The following is a 15,673-nucleotide window of genomic DNA, read 5'->3' on the forward strand; positions in this document are numbered from 1 at the left end:
CCCTTGGATGAACTGAAACTCTACACAAAGAAGTAAAATTTAACAAAGGAAGAAGATTTTTCGAACTTTATATTTTTAAAGTATAACCAGCTAGAGAAATCAAGCTGTTTAGGAAAATTTTTAACTATAATTAATAACTAGAATATCCAGTATTTTTTTGTTATAATTTAACATTAACAATGTAGTTTCACACATGCATCTTTTGTTCCTCAAAACAACACTGTGGAGCAGTTAGAAACTACATTATTATTATCTCCATTGTACTGATGACAAAACTTAGGTCCAATAGTTTATTTGCTTGTCCAAAGACATTTCCATTGTTAGGTTGCAAAGTCAGGACCTAAATTTCTTCTTCTTATTATTTTTTTTTTAATTCCACTTGTCTTGCCCTCCTAATCTTAAGCAGTTTCCCAAAAGTCTTGTGACATCCTCTTAAAAAAGACACACAGGAATACAGAAAGCACTCACCAGTACACATTTTTGCTCCCCAAAATAGTTTTGTTTTAGGAAAGTGAAATAAAGCTGCTCTGACCAATTGTACACCATATCCCTTCCTTTCTTACTGAAAAAACACATTTTATAAGCACCATCTGTACCAGGCCCTGTGTAAATTTCCTAGGATAAACATATACCTTAGTAATGAGAATGTAAAATACAAAAAAGGGAACCTGCGGTCTCAGTGTCCCCTCTCCATCACTGATTTCCCAGAAAGGTTTGGTATATCCCTCTGTTCATTAGTTTCTCTTCCCCAAGTTTCAAAGTAATGTAACTATAGTTTAGAATATCTAAGCCAAAGAACAAAGACACCTAAGGAGGAACAAAACAGTAGCACCAGCATTTTTTAAAATTAAATTAAAATTTAAAATCAACCTATTTGTCTGGAAATTTTCCAAGATTTCATCATTAATAAAAAGGAACTATAACCACTCATATAATGTAACAGGTCTATAAACATTGATGTTCTCTTCAGGATTATTCTATTTCATCTCTCCAGTCTTTCCAGAAGTCTATAGAAGGAACATGCACGGCATACTGCCAGGTGTCTTAGTCCTGGCTCTATGACAGCTAGGAAGATCTTGAAGGAAACACGGCCACATTTTGTTTTCTCTATTAGCGAAGATGATTAAATGAGACAGTATGAGCTTTAATGGGTTCTTTCTGTGGTCAGAGTCTCCCAGTTTGGCCCCACCATTGGTTTCATTCCCACCGATTGAGCAGTTAGTCCTATTCAATTATTCAATCCCAATCAATACTTTGAGATGTACAGTATGTAAATGTAAACATTTTGTTTACTTCTACCAGACTTAATTCATGAGCTCTTACTGAGTGAGAAAGTTAACATACTTATAAATAAACCAGGTGGTATTGCAAAGAAACTATTCCCTTCTTCGTAATTTTGGCTGTCACTTAGCTACAATGCTTAGCAACACCATTTACAGAGTACACAGAACACCCTTCCGATCCTTTGAGGCCAGCGAAAATGTCTCCTCTTTCCAGGGGTCCCCAGACTGAATCAGTGGCTCCCTCCTCTGTCCCATAATGCTTTGCACTATCGACATCCTCTAACTGGCTTGTATCAAGGTATGTTGGGCTGTGCGCTCTGTGTGTATTCTCCATTTAGAAAACTTCTTGATAGTTTTTAATAATATATGCAGTACTTAGCACTGTAATCTGGACATTTTAGACTCAATAAATATTTGCCCAAGAAATGGCTGATTTTGGCCAAAATCATCACATTCACACTGCTTGGGTTTTTTGTAATTGAGTTTCCGCCAGTCAGTATTTTAATGGCTCCAATATATTTAGTCATTCAGAATCAACTACTCACTAAATGAAACTATATTTAAACTCATGAGGAAAGAAGTATTACTATTTTTTAATTCCTCTCCCTCCCTTGCCCTGTAGATAAAGAGAAAATGGTGACTGTGTTTCTTAGTATTTGCTTCACTCTTTTTTTTTTTTTTTTTAAGATTTTATTTATTTATTTACTTGAGAGGGAGAGAGAGTGTGTGAGCCGTGGAAGGACCAGCGGGAGAAGGAGAGAGAGAATTTTTTTTTTTTTTTAAGATTTTATTTGTTTATTCGACAGACAGACAGATCACAAGTAGACAGAGAGGCAGGCAGAGAGAGAGGGGGAAGCAAGCTCCCTGCTGAGTGAAGAGCCTGATGTGGGGCTCGATTCCAGCATCCCGGGATCATGATCTGAGCTGAAGGCAGAGGCTTTAACCCACTCAGCCACCCCAGCGCCCCAGGAGAGAGAATCTTAAGCAGACTCCCTGCTGAGTGTAGAGCCTGATACAGGGCTCCATCTAAGGACCCTGAGATCATGACCTGAGCAGAAATCAAGAGTTGGACGCCTAACTGACTGAGCCACCCAGGAGCCCCAGTGTTTGTTTTATCCTTAAAAAGGGGTTGCACAGTCATGACAAAACCCTGCCCTGTTCCCAACCCACCACAGAAGAGAGGCTATAGAACAAATACTTCCTAGTTTTGAATCATATTTAAAATCATATTTATAAATAAATCTACATCCTCATGTAGCCCTGCCTGGTCTCGGGTAACTGAATGATTTACTTAAGAGCTTGATTTTCTGGGTCACTATACTAATCTCTTCTTGAGAAGGAGCGTGAGAAGGAAAATTCCAAAGTGGCAGTTTCTAGCATTTAATGAGTAGCCTTTCTAGACTCTATCATTCATTGAAATCTGCTGATTCTAAAGAGTTAAACAGTAGTTTAACACAAATATTTATCCCCTCAAATTAATACGCGGCTGCTTTATAAGGTAAGAGTTTAAAAAAAAAAAAAAAAACAACTCAAGTTCCCCAATCTTGCCCAGAGAAGTAACATGTGGTGGAAAGAAGGCTTAAGAAACAATGATTCTGTGGCGCCTGGGTGGTTCAGTGGGTTAAGCCTCTGCTTTCAGCTCAGGTCATGATCTCAGGGTCCTGGGATCGAGCCCCACATCGGGCTCTCTGCTCAGCAGGGAACCTGCTTCCCCATCTCTCTCTGCCTGCCTTTCTGCCTACTTGTGATCTCTCTTGCTGTCAAATAAATAAATAAAATCTTAAAAGAAAAGAAAAGAAACAGTGATTCTTCTTAGTCATCTGTAACCTTGGCCATAACATTTCATCTCATGGTGCTTCAATGAAGAATGTGATTGGGCTAGTGTAGTAGTAGAAGTGTGGGTCCCAGACTAGCAGAATGTACATCAACTGGAAAGCTGGTTAGCATTGCAAATTCTCAGGCCCCACAGGCTGGAAGTTAGAGGTTGGAACCAGCAATCTCTTTTATTAACCCCTGGAAGAGATTCTGGTATTTGCCAAAGTGTGAGAAACACTGGGCTAGAGGATCACTAATTTTTTTTTTTTTTTTTTTTTTTTTTTTTGCCTTAAAATTCTTTAGCAGCAGTCTTAGGAACACAGAGCTTCTATTATAACAGATTGTTCAGAATTCACTTTGTTATTCACTTACTGCCGACCAGGTTTTTCAAAGTTCATGTGTCAACGCATTGAGTGTTATGAATCAATCCTACAACAACAAAAGCCAAAATAAGGAATAATAAACAAACAAACAAATAAATGACTGCCTCTGACTGCTACGGGTAATTCAAAGACAGGAATATGGTTCTTGAACATTTAGAAAATCCTAAATTCAGTGTTTTGTTTTGTTTTTTTCCTTCGTGTGTTCACTGGTTTCACTCAGCTCTTCCTGATTCAAGATCTGAAAGAAAAACCTGAAAATCCTGAGGGACAGATATGGTGACTGGACAAGCTATAGGCACTGTTTGTTCCTTGGTTCAAGTCTGGCTTCTACCAGGCTTTCCCTGGTGGGCTCCTGGGCTGGTGGGTTGACCTCCTCTTTTTATTAACATGGTGGTGATTCTCACCACAGGTTGTTAAGAGGATTAAATGAAATGGTCTACAGAGCAGTGGTTTCAACCTTTGAAAAAGTGTGATCCTCAGGCTGCACCTCAGCCAATTAATTTATAATCTCCAGCATCAGGAGTTTTTTATATCTCTCCAGGCGCATTCAATACGCTGCCGAAGTTGAGACAGGAGAACCAGCGGTAAACTGCTCAGCACAGGACCTGGCATCATTATGTCATCATGACTGAATCATATGAAGGAAGTAAAAGAAAAAGCATGAATGTGGATACTGGACCACCTAGTTGCAATCCTGGCTTTTTGGCTTGTTGGCTTAGTGATCTTGGGCAAGTACCTGAAGGTTTTGTCTCCGTGCTCCCATCCATTAAGAATAGCAACCAAACTGCTATAGCACCATAGATTAAACATACTGGAATTAGAGTTTAAAAAAAAGAATAACGATCAACAAGAAGGAAGAGAGGAGAAAAAAAATACTTGTCGCACTTCCTTCATCAGGTATTAACATAAACAAATGAGATCATGTAAACCCAAGCTCCCCGTGAATTATGCAGCTATAAGGAAAGATTACTCTTATATATAGTGTATAAAAACTATTCTAACCTGCAGAAGTATGGGTGGCCCACGTTACGCGTCCAGTCACTAAATGCAAGTGACTTCTAGACCTACTCTAGTCCTACCCATGAAGCATCAGGTTTTGGTTCCCGAGGCCATGCTAACATCGAGCCCAACAGTAATCACAGAATGAGATCATCCAGCTCCGGGCTGGAATTACAGGGAGAATTTGTGAAATGACAGAAGCCTCAGTCTCACCCAAACTCACTGGGTGGGAATCTCTGAGGGCAGTATCCCAGCCATGGTGTTTGGGGGAAAAAGTCCACTGGTGATTTCAAATTCTGCAACCCACGTTGAGAAAGAGAGGGGAAAAAAAGGTGAAGCTGAGCATTATCTCCAGGGGCTCAAGTCCACCTGAAAAGCATTCTGGGCCTCAGCTCTCATGTGACGTCATGCCGAGGAGCCAGATTTTCATGGATCCAGCGTTCTTTAAAATTTAACTAAAATTAAGTCTACGACATTCAAGCACTTCGGAGAAAAAAAGGGACCTACACAGTGTCAATCACTGAGATGTTAAGCATCATTTCAAAGTATATTCTAGGGGCACCTGGGTGGCTCAGTGGGTTAAAGCCTCTGCCTTCAGCTCAGGTCATGATCTCAGGAGCCCCGCATCAGGCTTTCTGCTCAGCAGGGAGCCTGCTTCCCCCTCTCTCTCTCTCTGCCTCTCTGCCTACTTGTGATCTCTCTCTGTCAAATAAATAAATAAAATCTTTAATAAAAAAAAAAGTATATTCTAACACTGTGCTTCAGAATAAAAACAGATGTGATATGCTTAAATGGACTATTATTATGGTATCATAAACAATGAGATTTAGTTGCTTTTCATTTTCTTCTCTATATTCTTATTCATTGTTTGCAAGGTTTTACAATGAATGGATTAGGACTCTAACAGATAATCACAAATGGAACTGAGAACTGGGGTGGGGGGCAGTGCTAAATGGGTAAAGCAGATGCCAGATCCAAGAGAGGAGGGAAATCTGCTCATTTATAAGTAAAACCTTCTAGAACTTTCAAATTGCTGGCAGACTCCTGAAGACGCGTACCTGTGTTTCACTTTTCTCTCCATTTCCCTGTTCCTTCTGCTTAGCAAAATCCTACTTACCCTTAATACTTAGTTCACCCTGGGGGGTCAGGGAGGCCTCTTGTAGGACAGAGACCCCAGCATCTTCTCTCAGCTCCACTAACCAAATGCTATTGACGTTTTCCTCCTCGTCGTCTGATTCTCCGAGGACTATAAGCTTCTTGAGAATAAAACTGTGTCCTGTTCATCTTTATAAATAATCCCAGCTCTTAGGACAAGTGCACAAAAGGTGATCTCCAAAGACTCATTAAACTGAACTAAAAAGCTGCCTGGCTGTGGGAAATAGAAAGGAATTCCTAAAGAGGCAAGAATAAGATGTCATGCAATTATAGCTTTATTTTTTTAATAACACTTAGCAAGGAAGATTCCTATACATAAACTGTCTTCCATGTTCTTACCGACCAGCTACTTGAGGTTTAGCAACAGAGCTGCCAAGGCCCCTTGCCCAGTGGATTTCCTGGTAGGTGCTTTGAAATGCTAATGTCTGATTCTCTGCGGCTGACTCGGAGAGTCTACATTGCTGCTTCTCAAAGTCAAGCATCAAGATTACCTGGAAACTGTTCATGTAAATTCTCAGGCCCCACCCGGAACCGCCCCCTCCACCCCCACCCCCCAGGGGCCCAGAGATCTGTTTCATCAAATCTTCCAGGTGATTTCAACACATGCTCAAGTTTGAGACCCACTGGTCCAAACCAAAGGATTTAGAAGAAAAACGAAAACACAGTCACCGCGTTCACCCTCTTTTCAAAGTCGATTTCCCTACGAAGGCTCTTTTATATCCATGGAAACCCCAATTCCTGAGTAAGAGTCTCAGAACAGACCAAGACACAGCTAAACCTAAAATTCCCACCTCTGGCCCCTCCAGAGAATAAGGCTGAATGCAAATGGCAAACCTGTCTCTTTTCTGTAGTCTATCCAGGCGGATGCCTGCATTCTTCACTCCTTTCCCAGCAGATTGTCTTGTAAATGTGGCCACCGCCACGTCTTCAGTCCTGAGTCTGACTCCTGACCTCGGGAATGTTCGCCCCTTCCCTGCTGAGGAACCACCCCTCGGATCACTGACTTGCTATTATTTTATGCTTAATAGGCCTGACCTGTGCAATATTTTTTATCAGGCTACAGTCCTATCTCTAAATTCTCTATTTTGAATGAATACCGATTTTGTGACATGAAGTCTGCTATATAATGAAATGCAAACAAGGAAAAGGCTAAATCAGTTTACAAAAAATCTATTTGTCAAACACTGTGGAGATGTTCCCAATTTCGTCTGGGTCGTTCATGCAGCTCTTGATAAGGGAGTTAAAATGTAGCCGCTCGCCGAATGAAAATAAAGGCATCGGCACCACAGATATATTTTCCTTTCAAAATCTTTGTTGTAACTTGTGGCTAATTAAATGCCCTTACACAGGAGACGTACACGCAAAGAAAAATCAGAGATTTTGCAAAATTCTTTACAAGGGAGCCAGGGTTAAGAGAGAAGAGCAGCCCTAGCTTCCACAGACCATTTATTATATTATATTTCATTTACATTTCTATACAGCTTCATCAGCCTGACAAAAAAATCACAAGGGGAGGCCTTTTTTTGTTCAATTTTGGATTTAGAGAGATTTCTAAGGCCTGCAAAGGAATGTACTTAACATCATAAAAAAGAAGGAGGAAAGGTAACCCTGTCTTTGATGTTGTGGAAAAAATAATGCTTCCCACACACCTTTCTCTAAAACCAACAGTCACTAAAAAATTATCAAGAACTTAAAGGGTTCCAATGTTTATTTGTAACTATCGGCCTCACCCCGAGAAATTATTTGCAGGCAAAGGTGTTCTGTATCAAACTTGACATTTATTGAAATGGCTCTGAATTTACCATTACCCATTTATCAACATGAGATTTTATATATATTGACATTCCTCAGTTTTTTCACCTTCTGAGTTAACTTTCCATTGGACAGATTTTAAAGTGTTAATTTTCAGTAGAAATTTTTTTAATCATATAAGAAACTGGTTCTCCCCCCCTCCCCCGCCCGGCAACTGGCACTGACTTATCACAGCCCCTCTCCTGTGCCTTTTCTCTTCTTTCACAATCTTGTCCCCAACAGGGGAAGACTGTCCAACGTAACAAAACCGTATTGGGGAGCAAAACAGAACGTTGTGTAAAGAGACAGCCGTTCTTAGAGAACCTGAAGTTCTCTCTGGGGTCAGCGTAATCTAAAACAACCTCTTTATACCCGTTCGCAATCCTGTGTGACCACACATGTGGATTTCCACAACCCTGTCCCAACATGCCTGTAACACACCCTCCCCCATCTCTCTGTCACCCGGAAACTCAGAAAGCTCTTCTCCCTGGAGGCACAGCTTATCCTGTCTTCCCTCTCTATTCTCATTTCTGTTTGCACCTAATTTTATTTCCCGCGTTCAACTGTAAGCTCCTTGAAGGCAGGAACCCTGTCTTGCTCATCTGTGCATGTCTGGAACACAGTTCAGGACCAGGCAGAAGATGTTCAACAGCTGTTTTCCAAATGAATGAACCCAGTACCGTTGGGCGCATGCCTACGGAGCGCTGAATTATCACTGTCGTGACGAAGAGTAGGTTTTCCAACTCTTCAGTCATCAAAAAAATACCACACTTATGCATGTAAGTGATGAGAATAAATATGTAAGTTTTTCTAAGACCTGCTGGTTTTATCGTGAAATCATCTCTATATTCTCAACATTAAATTCCAAATGGCCGAACCTCCTAATGAGTGGTTTCACTGGTCTCTCCATTTCTCTGCTTCTTTTTCAACTCCTACGCTGTTCTCAAGCACTCTGTCCCATGTTTTCTGTTGCTATGGAACAAAATCACGATTCTTGTAACCCGAAATTCAAGTCTGTTCACAATCTGACATAATCCTCTTTCCTGGCATATTTCTCATAATTCTGCATCAAAAAGCCTAGGTATACCAACCTCCATTTCCCCTGAACATACTGAAAGCACTCCTACCTCTGGGATTTTTGCTCCAGCCACTCCCAATGTCCCCGTTAACACTCTTAGTGGGACACAGTCAATTCTACCTGGGAGACAGGTAGGAAGGAGTCGGGTTTTCTGAGCTAAGCCTTGAAAGATGGTAGGAAAGATTCAGGGCAGCTGAAAGTCTTTTTTTCTTTCTTTCTTTCTTTCTTTTTTTTTTTTTTTTATTAAGATGTTATTTGTTTATTTGAGAAACAGATAGTGACAGAGATAGCAAGAGAGAGCACAAGCAGGGAGGAATCAGGCTTCCACTAAGCAGGGAGCCCTAGGTGGGCTTGACCCCAGGATCCCGGGATCAAGACCTGAGCCAAAGGCAGGTGCTTAACCGCCTGGGCCACCCAGATGCCCCAGTGGAAGTCTGTCTTTAATGACAGAAGAGAAGCCTAGAATCACCCTTTTTCAATGGACTGTAAGTTCCTTGAGGACAGGAGCTTCCTGATTCATTTTAACAGCCTCTGTCAGAATGGCTTGTATTTGCCAGTTGACTGATAAATACTTATTTAATGAGCCTTTACGCATTCCTGCACTGACCCTCTCTAAACTTTTAATATGCTATCTTGCCTATCTTGCATATAGTAGGTACTCAATAAATACCAGTTAAAGGAATGACTGAGTTCTTAATCTTTCAGTAGTTTGAAAAGGGAAAAAAATGAGAAGAATGAATAAAATTTCAGTTACTAAGAAAAAAAAACCTACAAAGAAAAATTAAGGGTTGGGAACACACAATATGCTTATTTTGTTGACATACCAAAAATAAACTTCATTTAAAAAGTAGTTAAAATGTTGTGTTCACATCGCCCTCTGGTGTTGGACTTGCCCAGACAACAAAAAAACCTCAAACTTCCAAGTTTTGGGAGATTTTTTACCTCAAGAAAAGAGAGAGTTCTGCCTTCCCTGATACATGCAAAATGTGCACTGAATGAGAAGGATAGTGTGTCTCTACTTCGCTTCAGTTATTAAAGACGGAATTCTTAACTCCCACAAGGTCTGCAGCCTCCAGTCTACCTGCTTCATGGCGCGAGTTCCTCCTCTGGTCAAAGTCACAGCCTTGCGGGAAGAGTCATTAGAAACCCAGGCACAGAGGCTGCTAGTTATACTACCGCTCACTGTAAAAGGTGTGCTTTCCAACTGCAGACACGAATTTGCCCCCGTGGCATACAGCACAAGTTTCTCTCTTTGCCAAATTTGCTAAGTATGAGAAAAGAAGTCGATCCCAGAAAAGTTAGAATATGGATGGGGCGCCTGGGTGGCTCAGTGGGTTAATAAGCCTCTGCTCAGATCATGATCTCGGGGTCCTGGGATGGAGCCCCTCATCGGGCTCTCTGCTCAGCAGGGAGCCTGCTTCCCTCTCTCTCTCTCTTCCTCTCTGCCTACTTGTAACCTCTGTCCCCCCAAAAAAAAAAAAAAAAAAAAAATCTTAAAAAAAAAAAAAGTTACAACACAGGCACAATCTAGACATTTGCTCTGAGTGGTAGGAATGTGGGCCAAGGTGGCAAAAACAATACACCATCCTCAAAGTGACCCCTGAGTATCATGGGATAAACAGCTCAGTCATAAAACCGTGTCTCTGGCTATGCCATACAATTTAGTAAATCCTGCATATTAAAAACACAAAGTTACTGGTCTTCAGGGTAATTTAATTTAGAGGGTTGGCTTAAAATTTTCCAAGAACAAAGAGGATATTTGAAGGAAGTCTTGGACCCAGAAACATAAACCAGAAGCAGATCTTGGCATGATTCCGTTCAAGAGTTTGCCCAGCAGGCTGTTCGCCACAAAGCACTCTCCCATCGCCAGCATCGCCCCCATCCTCCGTCGGGTTCATGGTCAGCGTCGCTACGGGTCACAAGCTGATCGTGTGCTAGGGCTGGGCTCAGCATTTCCTAGCCCACCTCAACTTGACGATAATCTTCATAATATTCAAGTTTTCCTAATTAGGAAACTCCTAGGACACTTGACCGAGCTCTAGCCACTCTATTTCCAGCTGCCAGGTTTCAGACCTTCCTCTACTCGCGATTGCTCTGAACTTGGTGCCACATGGAGCGTGGGTCTGTTCCTTTATTCTGGATCCCTCTTTTCAACTAAGGTGCTGATAGAGAGGTATGAAAGGGTTAAGTGCTTTAAGAGAACAAAGCTGAAGGGATCAATCCAAGAAACTATGGGAGAGTAAGAAATGCATGATCTGCTAGTGCCTCTTTAACTTTGTGTCTAAACGAATGGCAAGAAAATGAGGAATACCACCAAACTTCAAGGCATCAGATCAATTTATTTATTTATACTATGCCTGGCAAGCATTTATCACATTGTTGTTAGCACTGTACTAGGTGCTAAGCAAAATATTTACACACAAGAGAGATGTAAGCCTACATCTCTTCCTTAGAGAGTAAACATCAACTGTACAATATTCAGAGAGTAACTCATTTGATGTTTCAATCAAACCCCTTACCTCATCAGAGTCTAGCCCTGCGTGCTTGCGTCGCACACGCAGACACAGCCACGCCCCCTGAACACACTCCCGAGAGCAAAGGCTCAACACCGCTAGGAATCCACGGACCGTCGCCAAAGAGTTTCAAAATACAGGCAACAATTAAAAAGTAAGTTTGAGAAATGCACACAACATAGGACTTATAGAGGTTATTTCTGCGTCTCACCATCTTTATTCCTGGCAATGCATGCTGTGTTACCTATGAGTAGTCTCTTTTTGGCTACAAATGTGTCCCATCTTCCATCTGTTCTTCTAGCAATATTGCTGGCTTCCTGCCACTGGAGCTTCATCAGCCTTCATGATGTCATTTGACTAGATTTTCTCTAGTACCCATTTGTTTCACTCTCCAGGTGAGATCAGGCAAGTACATTTTTCTGTAGTTCCCTGAGCAGGTTTTAATTTTGGTTCCATATTAGCAAATGCCTCTGTTTCTGCTCTATTTACCAAAGTTTGCAGCCTACTTTGCTAGGGTCAAAAAGAGAGTCTTAAATTCCTCCAGAAATTGCCGGCTGGACCATGCAAGGACTCAGCACAGGACAGTCATTTCCCTTTTTATAACCAGACGTCATTTGGAGCTAGGTCTCCCAAAGATACCACTCCCTGACTTTTCTCATCTGCTCTTGAATTTGGCTTTTCCTTCTTTCATTCATTTCATAAACACTGACCCAGTACTTGCTCTGTTCCGGTCACTGTGCTAGGGAAAGGAATCTTTACCCTCTTGCGGTGAAAGGCTGCGGTGACCCCCTTTGCCCATGCTCTAGGCCCCTGCATCGAGCCATGCAAGCTGCTTGGGCTACTGGTTGGGAGGCGGCACCACCTTCCAGTCAGCGTTGCCCCTTATGAGGAATTTGTCTTTGACCGAGTTACTTAAGCTCGCTGTACTCCGCTTCCTCATCTTTGCAAGACAGACTCAACAGTGTGGCTACTATTTTTTAATCTGTTACGGTGATTTATAGTTATATGTCAGTCTTCCTTATAGGGCAGTTATTTGAGTACGAAACTCATTCTGCAAATTGTAAAGAAATATATAAGTATCAAGTGGTATTATTATTTGATAGAGGATTCAGTAAGTTTTACAGCAGAGTTTTCGTCAAAGAAAAACAGAAATCGTTTGTCAAGAGCTTCCTATGTCCCCGGCACTACGCCGTGCACTTCACATACATGATTCTGTTCCGCCTCCAAGAGGTTCGGTGAGATAAAAATAACAATAGCCTTCTCTTACTGTGTAAAAAATCTAATTTAATGTTAATCATATATATATAAATAGATAGTATCATGATTCCATTTTGGGAAGAAATGAAAAAAAGGAAATGAAACTCAGACATTAAGTGACCCAAGAAAACCCAGACACTATGTGACAGAACCAAGATGTGACCCCGGGACCCTCTGTCACTGGCAGCTGTGCTTTTTCTGCTATGACACATGCTTTGCATGGATGGGAGGAAGGTACGGTAGGCCCCAGGGAGGCTGATTAAAAGAAAAAGAAGACCGAACCGATAAAGCATGGATACTTATAGGCAAAATCAGCTCATGGGCATTTCATGCATATCATGTTCTACATTCCACTTTGGTATCCACAGAAGTGGAAGTGGAAGAGATGTCGAAGCCAACTTTTTAAAAGAATTCTTTGCTTAAAGTTCTTCATTTTCATAGCATTTTTTTCCTTATATGATAACAGAACAAGAATTGGATCAAATTGGAAAATGCAGATCAGTTTTATTAATTTTTAAAGGAATCACTTGTAAGAGTATATCATTCATTTATACTCTGTAGCTGACAATTCGTCTGTATAAATAGATGGGCCTGGGGTGAACCTCTGAAGAAAGACTAAAAGTACCCACTGGGTCTTCACCCCTTAACTTGGAGATCTTAGAGAGCCGTCACACTAAGGCAACCAGAATCCGTTCCCGAAGCCAGAAACTGCCTACTCATCAAATACACGAACCGCGTGTGCACTATGTCCCCCACACCACACACACACACACACACACACACACACCCCATTCGGCTTTGCTTTGTCATCCTTATTTGCATAAAATTCCAAACATTTCCCTTAAAACAGCTTAATTTCACTTAAAATTTTTTTTCTTCAACATATTCAAAAGGCCTGGGATTAATATCAGTAACAATCAGTAGGACTTAGCAAAGGAAACCTCATCTAAGAACCCAGGAAACTGGCCCTAATGGGATTGACACATTTTATAGGCCTACCTGTTTTATTTTGTTCATTTCTAGCACAAACATAGCGCTTTAAAGCTTCCAAAATCCTCGTACATGCATAATCTCCTTTAGCCCCTTTACCTCTTTGTGAAATAAATAGTATTAGTTTTCCGGCCCCATGGATTCTGAAACAAACACCCTGAGAGGTTATTTAAACTGCCTTGGAACAAGTCAGCTCATCAGTGGCAGAGAGAGACAACTCCAAAGTCATGGCCCCCGTTCTACCAGGCTTCCTCTTTCTCTTCCAGCAGGTTCTTCCATCCCCCAGCCCACTGGGTGGCAAGACCACAGATAAAATAAGGGGAGTGCTCGCCTACCTTTGTCCCAGTGCTGGGTCCTCACGAGATAATCTGCACAGCTCGGTCCCTTGGTAAGGCTCCTTTACATCATCAAAACACGGTGTAATGAAAGGGCTGAACCCCTGCCCCCTCCCGGCCCCTGCCCCCACCAGCAGTTTCTCTCTGATTTCTCCAGATATCCCCGATACAGGAATGTGGAAGAACTGAACGTACAGGCAACAACCACTGCATATCCTTCTAAACTAGGAATTACGCTTCTATCAAACACTTTATAGACGCTTAATACCAAAATATCTATAGGTTCTTTCTCTCCAATCTGGGCTCTCCTATGAACTTCGGACTGTCATGCAATCTCTTTAAGCCTCAGTTTACTGATTTTTACAGTGAGAGAAGCGAACCAACTTAAAGAAAGAGTATATTCAAATAGGAAAACCTGATTAATCTATGAAAATGGCGTTTTGGTATAATTCAAGGAACACCGATGTTCAGGACGCAAACAAACAAAACCCCCACAAACAAACAAAAAACCCCACATGATTCCTGAGTGCTGTCCCACCAAATTTCACCCTTATTTTGTATACAGTGTTGTTTATAATGTTGCTTATTCCATCAACTCCATTTGGCTTTGGTTTCCCGCAAATGAACTAGAAAGGAGGTTTTATAAAGATTAAATCTAGGATGTTGGTCATGTGTGCTTTGAATAATAAATACTCCTGAAATAGGGTCCTTATTCTTAAAACAAAAATCTTGGGGCACCTGGGTGGCTCACTGGGTTAAAGCCTCTGCTTTTGGCTCAGGTCATGATCTCAGGGTCCTGGGATTGACTCCTGAATCGGGCTCTCTCTGCTCAGCGGGGAGTCTGCTTCCCCCTCTCTCTCTGCCTGCCTCTGCCTACTTGTGAACTCTCTTTCTGTCAAATAAAAAAATAAAACCTTTAAAACAAAACAAAACAAAAAAACTTAAATGTGTATGTGTTCTAATAATACCATATTGGGGTATAATCATTGATTTTCAAATATAGTTTAGAAAAGAAAAGGCTTTTTGAAGCAGAGAGTAAAGCTGGAATTTATCATCAAGTGGAGACTCAATTCACCTGCAAATGTACACCTTTGATCAAGGCCTCCTCGGAACAGTTACAAGTATCACATTTTTTAATCCACATTACCCAGACAGGAAAGAAATGGACATTTTGTGATACCAAATGTCGAACTACTCTAATTTGGCGCCGACCTCATTTTTTATCCCGAATGAGCAGAATAAGGAAAACAAACAAAATAGTCAAATGTTTTCCCAACTGCAGAAGCGAACACTTCCCCCTGTAATTTCCAAGAACTTAAAAGGCAGCCTCCCTTCTCTCTCTCTCTTCTTCTACTATCAGTACCAAACCAAGAGCCTGAATATTAATAGAACTATTATGTAGGCTGTTTTCTACCTTAATGCAGGTTTTTCAAGTTTCTTCTGCAGTTTGCTCTATCTAAACACACAGGATCCTCTAAGGTTTTCCTGTGGCACTGGCTCAGGGCATGCATGGAGGTTCATGAACTTTTTGTCAATTCCCAATTTCCTCTTCCTTAGGGGGAATATAAGTCATCCCTGTGTCTAAAAAGTGATAGGATTTGGAAGGATATTGTAGTTTTAGCCACTTTTTCCCAAACTCACTCTAATCAAGTGTTGTTATGGAGAACAGCGAGCTGGAGTGTGGCCAGGAGAGCAAATCTACCACCAACCCAAGCGGACTTCACAACCTAGAAATAATCAGGAGATGTGGCACCCAGGCATGGTCCGCTGGAGTGCGGCTATGCTAGCAGACAAGGACAGTGCCCCCTCCGACCATATCTACGCTTATGCGGTGGCATTCCCCCGTTGATTATTTTCAAAATAGGAAGGCACCTGCTTCCATCAGATCTTCCGTCCATTCCTTTTAATTCTGAGCAGGTACACGCTCTTTACCCCACTGCGTTCTGTTCCTGGCACTCTACAGAGGAGGGGGAGCAGACAAGAGACCTCCAACAGCGATCTGTTTGCAGGGGATTAGCACAGCTAAGGTGTCTAAATATTTATTATTATTATTATTTTTTGCACTGTTATGCCA

At 41.4% G+C, this 15,673-nt stretch overlaps 1 protein-coding gene across 14 annotated transcripts in view; it reads right to left on the reverse strand.

The window, feature by feature from the left end:
• Positions 1-15,673, reverse strand: part of ESRRG (estrogen related receptor gamma) — a 624,049-nt gene that overhangs the window by 240,253 nt on the left and 368,123 nt on the right. The window contains exon 1 of one of the 14 annotated variants that reach the window (XM_032317743.1): positions 13,600-13,680. The exons of the other annotated variants lie outside the window; for them this stretch is intronic. The gene's annotated coding sequence lies outside the window, so the exon portion shown is untranslated. Of the gene's footprint in view, positions 1-13,599; positions 13,681-15,673 lie in introns of those variants that run through there. 14 annotated transcript variants of the gene reach the window in all.

Source organism: Mustela erminea, chromosome 17 (genome assembly GCF_009829155.1).
Source record: "Mustela erminea isolate mMusErm1 chromosome 17, mMusErm1.Pri, whole genome shotgun sequence".
NCBI lineage: Eukaryota > Metazoa > Chordata > Mammalia > Carnivora > Mustelidae > Mustela > Mustela erminea.